Genomic DNA, 14,117 nt, shown 5'->3' with positions numbered 1-14,117 from the left:
GGGTTAGACCTAGTGGGAAAATCTATTCAAGAGCATACCGAAGAGTTTTACTGAGTTCTCATTAGAACCATCCATGCAGAAATTGATAAAAAGAAAGTCACCCATTATCTTAATGGGTTATGACCAAGCATTCATGATGAGTTTTTTTTGAGTGACCAATATTAAGGAGGCATACTAGTTTCCCCTAAGGGTTGAGAAAAAACTAAGCATGAAGGTCGATAATAAGAATAGTGGATGAGGTTGTGGTGGAAGATCTAGTGGATGATCTTATGGAGGTTGAAATGATGATCAAAAGAACAAGGATGAGGCTAGAAGTAGTAGTCAGAACTAGAGGGGAAAAATTCCAATGATTTTTGTCATCAAAAAAATAGAGATCAGAGAAGAAGAGGAGAGGAAAAGGATTTGCAATAGGAGGCTTCTGAGGGAAATACTTTCACTATGAAGAATAGAGGCATAGAGAATTTGAATATACATATCACCAAGGAAGGAAAGATTGAAGAATAGAAGGCTAGGCCAAATTTGCACATTTTGATAAAGATACTAGATCATTGCATTCTAAATATGTTGAAAGAGAAGAGGTCCTAGTTAATAGAAGATTCTTGCTAAGTGGTGAGAATGAACCTAATCAAAGAAGGAACTTGTTTTGCACAAGGTGTAGATGTGAAGATAAGTGTTGTGATGTGATCATTGATGGTGGAAGTACTAATATTTTAGAATAAAAAATGATGGTTACAAAATTGAAGCTAGAAAGACTAAAAAACCCACATCCATACTATATTGCTTGGGTGCAAGATGGCCACAAGGTCATGGTCAATGAGAACTGCTCAGTAAATTTCAAGATTAGGAGCTACTAGGATGAGGCACTATGTAATATCATATCTATGGACATATGCCACATGTCCTTGGGTAGGAAATGGTAGTTTGATAGTCATTCTATATGTGATGGGCGAGAAAATACCTACACTTTGACCAATGATGGAGTGAAACATAAGTTGAAGCCATTGAAGGATAAAGAATAAAATATGTGTAGTACTACTAAAATATGTTTTGTTGGTGGAAAAGAGTTTATTAAAGGTGTGAAGTGTAAGCATACATGTTTTTCTATGATTCCAAAAGATAGTAAAGAAGAAGTAAAGGAGGTACCTAAAAAAGTTGTAGATATGTTGGGAGAGTTTTTTGATATTGTATTAGATAATATACTTGACAAATTACCCCTAATGAGGAAGATCAATCACCAGATAGATTTGATTTTGGGAGCTAGTTTTCCAAACAAGGCAACACAGAAGATGACACTAGTAGAAAGTGAAGCATTGGTTAGACAAGTTCATGAGTTGTTGTAGAGGAGGTTCATCTGAGAGAGTTTGAGTCCATGTTCTATACTAGCAATATTAGCACCAAAGAAGAATAGAGAATGGAGGATGCACATAGATTCTCATGCAATCAACAAGAGCACAATAAACTATTTATTTCCATTGCCAAGGAATGATGATATTGTGGACTATTTGAGTAGAGCTTGGTATTTTACAAAGATAGATAAGAAGAGTGGGCACCATCAAATTTGTATTATAGAAGGTGATGAGTGGAAGATTTCTTTCAAGACAAAAGAAGGACTGTACAAGTAGTTAGTCATGCCTTTTGAGCTAACCAATACACCAAGCAATTTAATGAGGCTCATGAATGAGGTACTCAAGGAATTTATAGGTAAGTTTTTCATTATTTACCTAGATGATATTCTTGTCTTTAGTAAGACATTAGAGGAGCATTTGATCCATATTCACAAGTGTTTGATATGTTGAGGGAAGAAAAGTTGTTGATAAACCTGAAGAGATGTGGTTTTGTAAAGGAATTGGTGTACCTAGAATTTTTAGTCTCAGTAGAAGGTGTATAAATAGACCCAAAGAAAAGGGAGGCTATCCTTGAATGGAATAATCCAAGGAGTATGACAGAGCTATAAATAGGATCACCATCAAGTACCGGTTTCCTTTTCCAAGGATGGATGATATTATGGACTGCTTGAGTGGAGCTCAGTACTTCACAAAGATAGATCTGAAGAGTGGTTATCACTAGATATGGATTCGAGAATGAGATGAGTGGAAAACAGCCTTCAAGACCAAGGAGGGTCTTAATGAGTGGTTAGTCATGCCCTTTGGATTGACGAATGCCCAAAGCACCTTCATGCGGCTCATGAATGAGGTACTTAAGAAGTTCTTGGGAAAATTTGTTATTGTTTATTTGGATGATATTTTAATTTTCAGCAAGACTTTGGAAGAACATTTATTGCATATTTGTAGTGTCCTTGAAAGGCTAAGGGAGAAACTGTTAATTAATTTGAAGAAGTGTAACTTTGCAAAAAGGGAGTTAGTCTATTTGGGGTTTGTTATATCACTTGAAGGTCTCAAAATGGATTCGGAGAAGGTAAAAGCCATCTTGGAATGGCCTACTCCAAGGTCTGCTACTGAGGTAAGATCATTTCATGGTCTAGTTAGTTTTTACAAGAAGTTTATTAGGAATTTCAGTGGCATATGTGCACCCCTAACTGATACAATAAGAGGGGATAGAAAAGAGTTCAAATGGACTGCAGCAACTGCGAGAAGTTTTGAATTGCTGAAGAAGAAGGTAATAGAACAACCTGTGTTGGCACTTCCAAATTTTAGAAAAGTGTTCCAGGTGGACTGTGATGCTAGTGGCAACACTATTAGGGCTGTATTAAGCCAAGAAGGTAAGCCTATTGCATATTTTAGTGAAAAATTGAATGATGCAAAGAAGAAGTATTCTGTTTATGATCAAGAGTTCTATGCAATAGTTCAGGCCTTAAAGAAATGGAGTCATTATTTATTGCCAAAAGAATTTGTTTTGTATACTGATCATCAAGCATTACAGTACCTAAATAGCCAAGGTAAATTGAATCAGAGGCATATGAGGTGGGTAGAGTTCTTGCAGAGTTATACATTTGTGTTGAATCATAGAAGTGGAAAATCTAATAGGGTTGCAGATGCACTAAGTAGGAGACAGTTGTTGCTTACAGTAATGCAGGTTGAAGTTGTTGGGTTTGATGAACTCAAGAATTTGTACCCTGAGGATCCTAATTTTGTTGAAGCATGGAAAGCTTGTAAAGAACCTGTTGTTGTAGATAGAACCAAGTGGTTAGACTATCTAATTCAGGATGGCATGTTGTTCAAGGGTAGTCAATTGTGCATTCCAAGGAGTTTCGTGAGGGAAAATTTGATTAAGGAGAAACACAGTGGAGGGATGGCAGGACATTTTGGTTGAGATAAGACCATTGCCATTCTTAGAGAACATTATTTTTGGCCTCAAATTTCACAAGATGTGAAGAAGTTTGTATAGAATTGCCAGGTTTGTCAAGTTGCTAAGGGGTTTAGTCACAATACTGGCCTATATCAGCCATTGCCTGTTCCATCAAGGCCATGGGAGGACATAAGTATGCATTTTGTTCTTGGATTGCCAAGGACACAAAGGGGTAATGACCCAGTATTCATGGTGGTTGATAGGTTCTCCAAAATGGCACATTTCATTCCATGCCACAAAACTCATGATGCTGTCCATATTGTAGACTTGTTTTTCAAAGAGGTGGTAAGACTACATGGTCTTCCAAGGAGCATAGTTTCTGACAGAGATACTAAATTTGTGGGGTATTTCTAGAGGACATTGTGGAAAAAGTTAAGAATTGACTTGAAATTTAGTTCCACACATCACCCACAAACTGATGGCCAAACAGAAGTGGTAAACAGAAGTCTGGGCAATTTGCTGAGATGTTTAGTTGGGGATAAGCCCAAAGGATGGGATTTGATTCTACCACAGGCAGAGTTTTCTTATAATAACTCTGTAAGTAGGAGTACTAGAAAATCACCATTCCAAGTTGTATATGGGAGTAGCCCAAGGACTGCACCAGAGTTGACGAAGATAGAACAAGGGGAGAGGACAAGTGCTGAAGCTGAGGAATTTGCTGAACATATCGAGCATCTACATGAGGAGGTTCAAGCACACATTACCAAGATGAATCAAGAGTATAAAGCTAGGGCTAATCAAAGGAGAAGACATAAGGAATTCCAAGTAGGGGATTTAGTCATGGTGCACTTATGAAAAGAAAGATTTCTAGTCGGGACTTACAACAAGCTGAAAATGAAGAAATTTGGCCCCTGCAAAATTTTGAAGAAACATGACTCAGGAAATGCATATGAGGTGGAGTGGCCAGATGGTATTCACATTTCTCCCATTTTTAACATTTCAAATTTAACAGAGTATCATGATGATGCTGTAGATGAGGAGCTGGTGTTAGAGCCATGTCCAATTCCTACTTCTAAGAAGGAGGAGATAGAAGACATTCTAGATCATCGTGTAGGTAGGAGTACCAGAAACAGGCAGTATGAAGAGTATTTGGTCAAATGGAAAGGACAGTTGATCAAGGACTCAACTTGGATTTTAGCAGCTAAGGTTTTCGATTTGGGATTTCCTCTACCATCCATAAAGTGACAGGGTCACTTTTCAATCTACCCTGGGTGTCTGATGCAGGAGCATCCAGAGGTATAAGGGCAATCCTGTGTCACCTAGAAAAATGTACTTAGACTTAGTTTCTATTTCATGTCTTTACATTTTTGGATACCCATTTGGGTCAAATAAAGGTTCCAACTCTCACAATTCAACTATCAGTGTGCTAGAAAATCTTGAAAAAATAGGAGCATGCAATTTGGCCATCATTTTGGTGACCTAGAAGGTGTGAATTGGCCAGATGAATGTAATTGTGATTTAGAGCATTCCAAAAAAAGAATAAGGTCAAAAGGCCCCATGGTTTGAAAGTTATTGCAATTTTTTGAGTTTTGGAGACCTCCTAAGAATGCTTCAAAGTCAGGTTAGGGGCATTAAATGACCTTGAAAAGGGTCAAAAAATGGGGGAGGAGTGAAGCTTGTCCATAGGGCTATAGAGCACTTCGAGATATTTCTAGAAATGTAAACGATTCATCAATCGGAGCTACGGTTCAAAAGTTATGCCTCCCGAAAGTTCGGTTACCATTTCTGGATTCTTATAGATTTGCACTGACTTCTAACGTAGCTTTTGGAATTTATAAAGGAGAAATTATCTCCAGATTTTTGCTATTTTACACCCTTAGGACATTTTTTGAAATTTATTTTCTCTATACTGTTTGTACTAGCTTATTTTCTTAGTCAACACAATTTCCCTTTTTTGTTGTGTCCATTTTGTTCTTGGGTTGTGTCTCCATCAAAAAGTGATGCAGGAGCATCCAGAGGTATAAGGGCAATCTTGTGTCACCCCAAAAAAATATACTTAGACTTATTTTCTATTTCATGTGTTTTCATTTCTGCATACCCATTTGGGTCAAATAAAGGTTCCAACTCTCATAGTTCCACTATCAGTGTTTTGGGTTAGAGTTTTTAATCACCTTGGGATACATGTAAATGTTGAAAAAATAGGATTATGTAATTGAACCATCATTTTGGTGAACTAGAAGGTGTAACTTGGTCAAATGATTGTAATTTTAATTTAGAGCATTCCAAAAAAAGAATCAGGTCAAAAGGCCCCATGGTTTGAAAGTTAACGCATTTTTTTGGTTTCTGGAGACATCCTAAGAATGCTTCAAAGTTAGGTTTAGGGTATTAAATGACCTTGAACAGGGCCAAAAAGTGGGGGACAAGTAGAGCTGGTCCATAAGGCTATAGAGTACTTTGAGAGCATTCTAGAAATGTAAATGATTCATCAATCAGAGCTATGGTTCAAAAGTTATGCCTCCTAGAAGTTTGATTACCGTTTATAGATTCTTCTAATTTTGTGCCAACTTCTAATGCAACTTATGAAGCCTTCTATTTGGTTGGTGGATGCCAACTAGCACTTTCTAGAATGTATTCCTAATCCTTAACCCTTTGGGGTCTATTTAAGAACATTTCTAGCATTGTAAAAGGCAATTCGGAGTGGAGTTTGAGAGAAGGTACTAAAAAGAGAAATTATCTCTAGATTTATGTTGTTGTAAGCCCATAGGGCATGTTTTGAAGTCTATTTTTTTTGTACTGAATGTATTAGCATATTTACATAGCTAGTAAGATTTTCCCCTTTCTTGTTGTGTCCATTCTGTGCTTGGGTTGTGTCCTCACCAAGTGGTACTAGAGTGGATTTTCCTGAATGTGTAGACAAAGCACCGACTATGAGGCAGTTTGTGTTGTGGGTTTGAATTAAGAAGATGCATCCATGAAGACAGCTTGGTGGAAGGGCCAAAGCTATTAATCTTGAGGAGGTTAGAGCCCTCCAAAGGTAGGTCCAAGCATTGCAAGAGGAGCTCCGTAGGGGAACAAATGTTGTTGCAGGTGATGAAAGTGAGGAAGACAATGAAGAAGAAGAAATTGGACTAGAAGGGGAATTTGATGGGGAAGTTTTGAATCAGGTAGAGGAAAGGCTTTTTAGGGCCATCACTAAGTTTGGGAAAAGACTTACAATTGATGTGGGTGTATTTTCAGAAAATCTGAAACCAGATGAGTTGATCGATTGGATCAATGAATTAGAAGAGTACTTTGAGTATGAGGATATTAGGGACCTAGATTGGGTTAAGTTTGCAAAGGCCAAACTAAAAGTACATGCCTAAATCTAGTGGCAAGAGGTTCAATTGGAAAGAAATAGAAGAGGAAAGGAGAAGATCACAAGGTGGGATCACATTGTGGACAAACTAAAGAAGTAGTTCATTCCTATTGACTACGAGCTTGATTTGTTTAAGAAGATGCATGGGTTAAAGCAAGTAGGAAAATTAGTCTAGGAATATACAAAAGAGTTTTATTGACTCCTGATTAGAGTGGGGCATGCAGAAGAAAATAAGGATAAGGTTTCTCATTATATCAATGGGTTGTGACCTAGCATCTAGGAGGAATTAAGTCTGGTAAGAATGACCAGTGTTGAAGAGGCATACCAGTTTTCTTTGTGAGTTGAAGAGAAGATGAATAAAAGGTTTGAAGGGAGACAAAGAGGGAAAAATCAAGGAGGAAGGGGTAGTGGTAGGTCATCTGGAGGCCGAAATGAAACCCAAAAGAAAAATGAGGATGTGGGTACTAGCAGGAACTAGAGGAACGATGGTTTTAACCGCTCCCATGATCAAGACATTGGAAATCAGAGAGGAAGAGGTAAAGGATGTGTACAAGCAAGAGGAGGCTTTCATGGTACCTATTTCTATTGCAATGAAGAAGGTCATCGTGCCTTTGAATGTCTTCAATGATAAGGAAGGATAAATAGAAGAGCTAAGGGTCAAGCTAGGGTTGCTCATTTGGATGAGGATGCACAATCATCACATTTAGAGGATGCAAAAAGAGGAGAGACTTTAGTAACTGAAAGGGTCCTACTAAGTGGTGAGATTGAACTAGGACAAAGGAGAAGTTTATTTCATACTAGGTGCAAGTGTGAGGATAAATGTTGTGATGTGATCATTAATGGTGGTAGCATTGATAACTTAGTATTAGAGGAGATGGTCTCTAAGTAGAAGCTTAAGAGGGAGAAACACCCCCAACCCTATCAGATTGCTTGGGTAAAAGATGATCATAAGGTCCTGGTAAGTGAACAATGTTTACTGAAGTTCAAAATTGGGAGTTACCATGATGAAGTTCTCTGTGATGTTATTCCAATGGATGTTTGCCATCTATTGTTGGGTAGAGTATGGCAGTTTGATAGGCATGTAGTACATGATGGTCATGCAAACACATACTCTCTAACAAAGGATGGAGTTCACCACAAAATGAAGCCCATGAAAAAGGAAGGCAAAAAGGTATGTAGTAGTGCTAGGATTTTTCTTGTTGATGGAAGGAAATTTTTAGATGGCATGAAACATCAGCATATGTATTATGCTTTGATTCCTAGGAAAGATAAAGAAGGTAGTAGTGAAATACCACTTTAACTTTCAGATTTACTAGGCAAGTTTGGAGATATCATCTCTGATAATGTTCCAGAAGGATTGCCATGAGTAAGGAAAATCAGTCATCAGATAGATTTAATCCCAGGAGCTAATTTGCCTAACAAGGTTGCTCATAGGATGACTCCTACTGAAACTAAGGAGCTAAATAGACAGGTTCAGGAGCTATTGAGGAAGGGCTTGATTCAAGAGAGCCTGAGTCCATGTGCAGTACCTACAGTACTAGCACCAAAGAAGGATGGAAAGTGGAGGATTTGTACAGACTCTCGAGCTATAAATAGGATAACCATCAAGTATCGGTTTCCTTTGCCAAGAATGGATGATCTTATGGGCTGCTTGAGTGGAGCTCAGTACTTCACAAAGATAGATCTCAAGAGTGGCTATGACCATATATGGATTTGAGAAGGAGATGAGTGGAAAACTACTTTCAAGACCAAGGAGGGTTTTTATGAGTGGTTAGTCATGCCCTTTGGATTGATGAATGCCCCAAGCACCCTCATGCAGCTTATGAATGAGGTACTTAAGAAGTTCTTGGGAAAATTTGTTATTGTTTATTTGGATGATATTTTAATTTTTAGCAAGACTTTGGAAGAAAATTTATTGCATATTAATAGTGTCCTTGAAAGGTTAAGGGAAGAGAGACTGTTAATTAATCTGAAGAAGTGTATCTTTGCAAAAAGGGAGTTAGTCTACGTGGGGTTTGTTATATCGCCTAAAGGTCTCAAAATAGATCTAAAGAAGGTAAATTACATCTTGGAATGGCCTACTCCAAGGTCTGCTACTGAGATAAGATCATTTCATGGTTTGGTTAGTTTTTACAAGAAGTTCATTAAGAATTTTAGTGGCATACGTGCACCCCTGACTGCCATAATAAGAGGGGATAGAAAAGAGTTCAAATGGACTCTTGCAGCTGCGAGAAGTTTTAAAATGTTGAAGAAGAAGGTGGCAAAACAACCTGTGTTGGCACTAATAGATTTTAGAAAGGTGTTATAGGTGGATTGTGATGCTAGTGGTAGTGCTATTAGGGTTGTATTAAGCTAAGAAAGCCTATTGCATATTTTAGTGAAAAATTTAATGATGTGTAAAAGAAGTATTATGTTTATGATCAAGAGTTCTATGCAATAGTTCAGGCCTTAGACAAATGGAGGCATTATTTACTGCCAAAGGAATTTTTTTTGTATACTAATCATTAGGAATTACAATACCTAAATAGCCAAGGTAAATTGAATCAGAGGCATATGAAGTGGGTAGAGTTCTTGTAGAGCTATACATTTGTGTTGAAGCATAGAAGTGAAAAATCTAACAGGGTTACAGATGCACTAAGTAGGATACAGTTGTTGCTTATAGTAATGCAGGTTGTAGTAGTTGGGTTTGATGAACTAAAGAATCTGTACCCTAAGGATCCTAATTTTTCTGAAGCATGGAAAGCTTGTAAAGAGCCTATTGCTGTAGATAGAACCAAGTGGCTAGACTATTTGATTCAGAATGGTATGTTGTTCAAGGGTAGTCAATTGTGCATTCCAAGGAGTTCCATGAGGGAAAATTTGACTAAGGAGAAATATAGTGGAGGGATGGCAGGACATTTTGGTTGAGATAAGACCATTACCATTCTCAAAGAACATTATTTTTTGCCTCAAATGTCACAAGATGTGAAGAAGTTTGTACAAAATTTCCAGGTTTGTCAAGTGGCCAAGGGATTTAGTCATAGTACTGGACTATGTCAGCCATTGTCTATTCCATCAAAGCCATGGGAGGACATAAGTATGGATTTTATTCTTAGATTGCCAAGGACACAAAGGGGTAATGACTCAGTATTTTGTTGGAATATTAAAATATGGAAAGATTACTTATGAGTGGGGGGGGGGGGGGGGGGTGAATCAGAAGTATTACACTTTAGCCAATAAAACTTGTAGATGGAAGTAAATTGCATACATGTAAATACATCAAGTAAACATGAAACTAAACACATGCATCAACAACACATAACACTGGAATTTGGTAACCCAAAAACCCTCTAGGAATAAGAAGGTAAAACTGGGGTGGGGATGGTACCCACAAAAATTATTGCAACAATATTGTTCAACCACTTCTGATGGTCTGCCCTATTAAAGGCCTACCTTATTAAAGGCTTTACACTGTGTCAATAGTGACCTGGTTAAAGGATTTCAAACACTTAACATGAAGTGTCACCCTATTAAAGGATTTAATCACCTTTTCATAAGGATCTACAAATAGCTGTTAAGCCAACCTATCTAGATAGGATTTTCTTTCTAATACAATGGTAAGAGAGTATTAGGTATTATAAACCTGATTGTTTGCAATCCTTGATTACTGAATACAGGAACTTGTTCTCGCTCTTTCTTTAATTTTGATCCTCTGAGATCTAATTTTTGTTTTTCTACCTTGCTTTGTTCTGATCAACTAATTAATGAATTGCTTCTCTTACTTTCTAAGTCTCCTCTCGCCAAATACCATTTTGTTTTTCCTTTTTAATTCTACTCTACTCCTCTCAATTTTTTTTTCAATGAACCTTTCGTCTTCCTTAAAAAGACTTCAAAGACTTAGGGTTAGATATGGATCTACGATCCACATTGAATCTCAATTTCTTTCTCAATACTTGTCTTTTGCTGATTGGTTGCATGCCTTTCCAAGGTTTCCAATTGGCTGCATGCAAATTGCATAGGAAATGTAAAAGATTCATTCTTATCTCTATATCTTTCGGGATTTATCTTATGTCAGCTACAAAAATAGTTTACATCATAGTTTGTGCAATCACAAACTCTTATGCTAGTATCCTGAGTTACTCAGCTCCTGAGGCATTGCTGATGCTCAGCACATGTTGTTTCCAAGATAGCTCGACACCTAAACACTATATCACTCAGAACCTACTATTATTGGGCACTTGTTAACACTCAACACCTACTGTTACTTGGCACTTGTTAACACTCGGCACCTATTGTTACTCTGCACTTGTTAACACTCGGCACCTACTGTTACTTGGCACTTGTTAACACTCAACACCTACTATTACTCGACATTGTTTAGTGAAAAAATGGTTAAGTGTAATGACACTCAGTTGTCAAAATTATTCTTTAAACTAACAATCTCCCCCTTTGACATGAGTGGCAAAAACATTTAACTAGGATCCTTATGACTCCTTGTTAGTTGATCCTGTATGTATAGTCAGTGATTTCTGTCCTATTTCTACATTCTGACTAATCAAAAATTGTGAAAAAAAGTCTCCCAAAATTTTCTATCTCCCCCTTTTATCATACTTATCATTTCATTCCTGATCATACTTATCATTTCATTCCTGTACTTAACTCCCCCATACTTAATCTCTTCTTATCACTCCCCCATACTTATTCTCCCCCTTTTTGACACTTATATCAAGGGTCTTACAAGGAAATGCCATACTTGGCCAAAAATTTACTATTTACTTCAAGTAGTACCTTCAGAGTTGCATCCCAATTTTCTAGTGTGACATCCAATGACTTATGTTGGATGACAATCTCTACTGCTAGGTGTACAAGTCCATCAGATGAAGAAAGATTGGAGTCTTTCTTGAGGACTATCTCTGCATTTATCTACACCTTGTAAAGTAGTTCCAAATGAGGAGTTATTGAGGATTGAATTTGCATCAATTTAGCTTTTTTGGTTGCCTCCTTTGCTGCTAAGACAACTAACTCTCTTTGTGTGTGAAGTGATTGGGAAAAATGCTTCTCACTCTGAGCTGGATTTGTGGGGAGTTGGATGCTAGAAATCTTCAGATTGTTCTCCAAGCTCAGTATTTTTTGGCTAGTGTCTTGTGTGAATGTGGAAAAATCACGCAACTTGTTGTACAGGAAAAGATGTTTCCTAGTACAGTTTTAACTATTTTAAGTTTCTTTGCAAGTTCTACTTGTGACAGTGCTATATCACCAGATATTTTATTATTTACCTTGCCTTGGAACTTCCTTTCTGACCATTCGAGCAATTTGGCATTTGTTTCCTGGTCTTCACTAGTCACCTGGTTAGCTATATCAGATAGTTTCTCTATAATTGGTCTTGACTCATCTGGAGACTGTAAACAGAAAGCTTCTATGAATATGTCTTTGATTTCATTCAAGGTAAGCTTATGCTTGTGTTATTTTCTTAGTGCTTCTTGTCTCCTTTTTCTGTCCAATGCACTCTGAATTTCATTGATCTTCTCTTTAGTGAGAGTGCTAGATTCATAATATGGGATCTTTATTTCTTCATCAAGCTCAGGAACTCCATAGTGAAGTTTCCTGACTGCCTTTGATGAGCTCAAGCCTGGTGTCCTAATTTGTAGTTATAACCCATCAGTGCTCGATTGCTGAAGAGTCTGTGTTGGAGTACCAAATTTTGGTAATGCAACCAATGTTTTTATTGCAGACTCATCCTCCTTCTTTGTCTTATCTTTTTCTTCAGCTTGAGTATCCCTTTTATGATCACTAGGTGGGGCTGAACTTGTTGATTGTTCAAATGTTTCTTTTATTTCTCCTGCTGCTATACTCGGCATTTGAAGTGTATAAGTGACTACACTTGGTGGAGGTGGTGGTGGAAGAAATAGAATACTAGTAGTTTGTATGGTCGAGGGTGGCACTTGTGCTTTTAACTTGACTATCTTTGTTTTAACTTTTGGATTCTGTAATTCATCAACACTAACCAATATAGGATTTGAACTTAATTTTGCTACTAGTGATGATTGGTCAAGGATTTCTAAATCCTCTATAGTTAATGGATTGATGTTTGGATTTGAAGTGTTTGTAACATCTTTTATTTTTATAATATCTGTAGGTGTAATGGTGGCATGAGGAGGTCTAAGAGGAGATACCTATGCGTCTTGCACACATTGATCTTGTGGCTCAGTTGTATCTTTCTCTTCCTCTTTCTCCTTTGTATGTGCCTTTTCTTCCTTTTCTTCTTCACTCTTCTCCTCCACTTGTTCCTTCTCTTTCTCCTTGGTTCCTGACACCTTCTTTTCTCTTATCTTGGCACTTGCCTCTACCTTATATTCTTCATTATACACATCTCCTATTTTCTTGTAAACTATTTTTCACAATCTTGTGGATTTTGTAACTACCTCTTCAATTTTATTTTGTAATATGCTGAATGCTCTATGCTTGGGAGTGAATCTATTATTATGCCTTTTTCCTGCATTTGTTACTTGATGTCTAGACAAATCAGGCAATAATCTAGCTAATGTTGACTCCCTTATCTCCCTTTCCATTTGTAAACAAAAATACCATTTATCCTCTACAATTTTGTAAAATTCTTTAGGCATTGATTCATCTAATTCTAGAGGTTTGTGCTTATATTCAGCCATCATAGCATATACAAATTCCTCTAATTTATTTTGCTCTTCTTTGGTGAGCTTAGAAAAATTCATGTTCTTTAAAACTTTCAAATCATCATTCCTAATTTTTGAACATAATCTATCAACGACAGTCTGAGGTTTGTGTCTTACCACTTGAAATTGATTGTTGTCCTCTGACTCTGTCTTCTCCTCATTTGTTTTAGGCTAGGTAACAAATTTTCTTTTCTTAGACTTGGTAGCAGTCTTCTTTTAGTCTTTCTTCTTTCCTTTTGCCTCCTCTTGGGCTTTTTGTGTTGTAGCCCTTGTAGTAGGTCTCTTCGGTGCAAGAGCAGCTACTTTCTCTCCCTTGGATTGAGGAGCAGGAGGAGTTGTGGCCTCTCTTTTAACTTGTGCTTCCTTGGCTTCTTCTTCCTTAGCACTTTCCTCTTTATCTTCTCCTAACCCTTGTGTCAGACCTTGAGGTTTATCTCCCTCTTCTTCAATGTCTTCTCCTTCCTCTTCTGTTGTTCCTTCTTCTTCAACACCAAATTTTCTCTTGATTTGTCTCACCATTTTTTCTTTCTTCTTTACTACAAAAGCATTCTTCAAATTTGTTATCACCCTTGACTTAAGAACATCATAGGTTCCAAAAGCTTTTACATTTTTATCAGCTTCTTCTACAAGGAGGGATGTTATCACTGCAGAAGCTTGATCAATATCAAGTTCATAACCTAGTGGCCTAAGCCATCTTACTCTAGGTATAACTACTTGTATATAGGTATAATCTATATCTACAAGAAAACAAATGTCCTTTTCATATTTCTTAGTCAATGAGACTGGAATCCTCATTCTTTGTTTCATGGACTTTTTGAAGTCCTCAAAGTAACTAGTCATTTGGGCAT

Source organism: Cupressus sempervirens, chromosome 9 (assembly GCF_028749045.1).
Source record: "Cupressus sempervirens isolate cs-2001-9-10 chromosome 9, ASM2874904v1, whole genome shotgun sequence".
Lineage (NCBI taxonomy): Eukaryota > Viridiplantae > Streptophyta > Pinopsida > Cupressales > Cupressaceae > Cupressus > Cupressus sempervirens.
The sequence above is the reverse complement of the archived record's forward strand: the minus strand, read 5'-3'. Positions refer to the sequence as shown.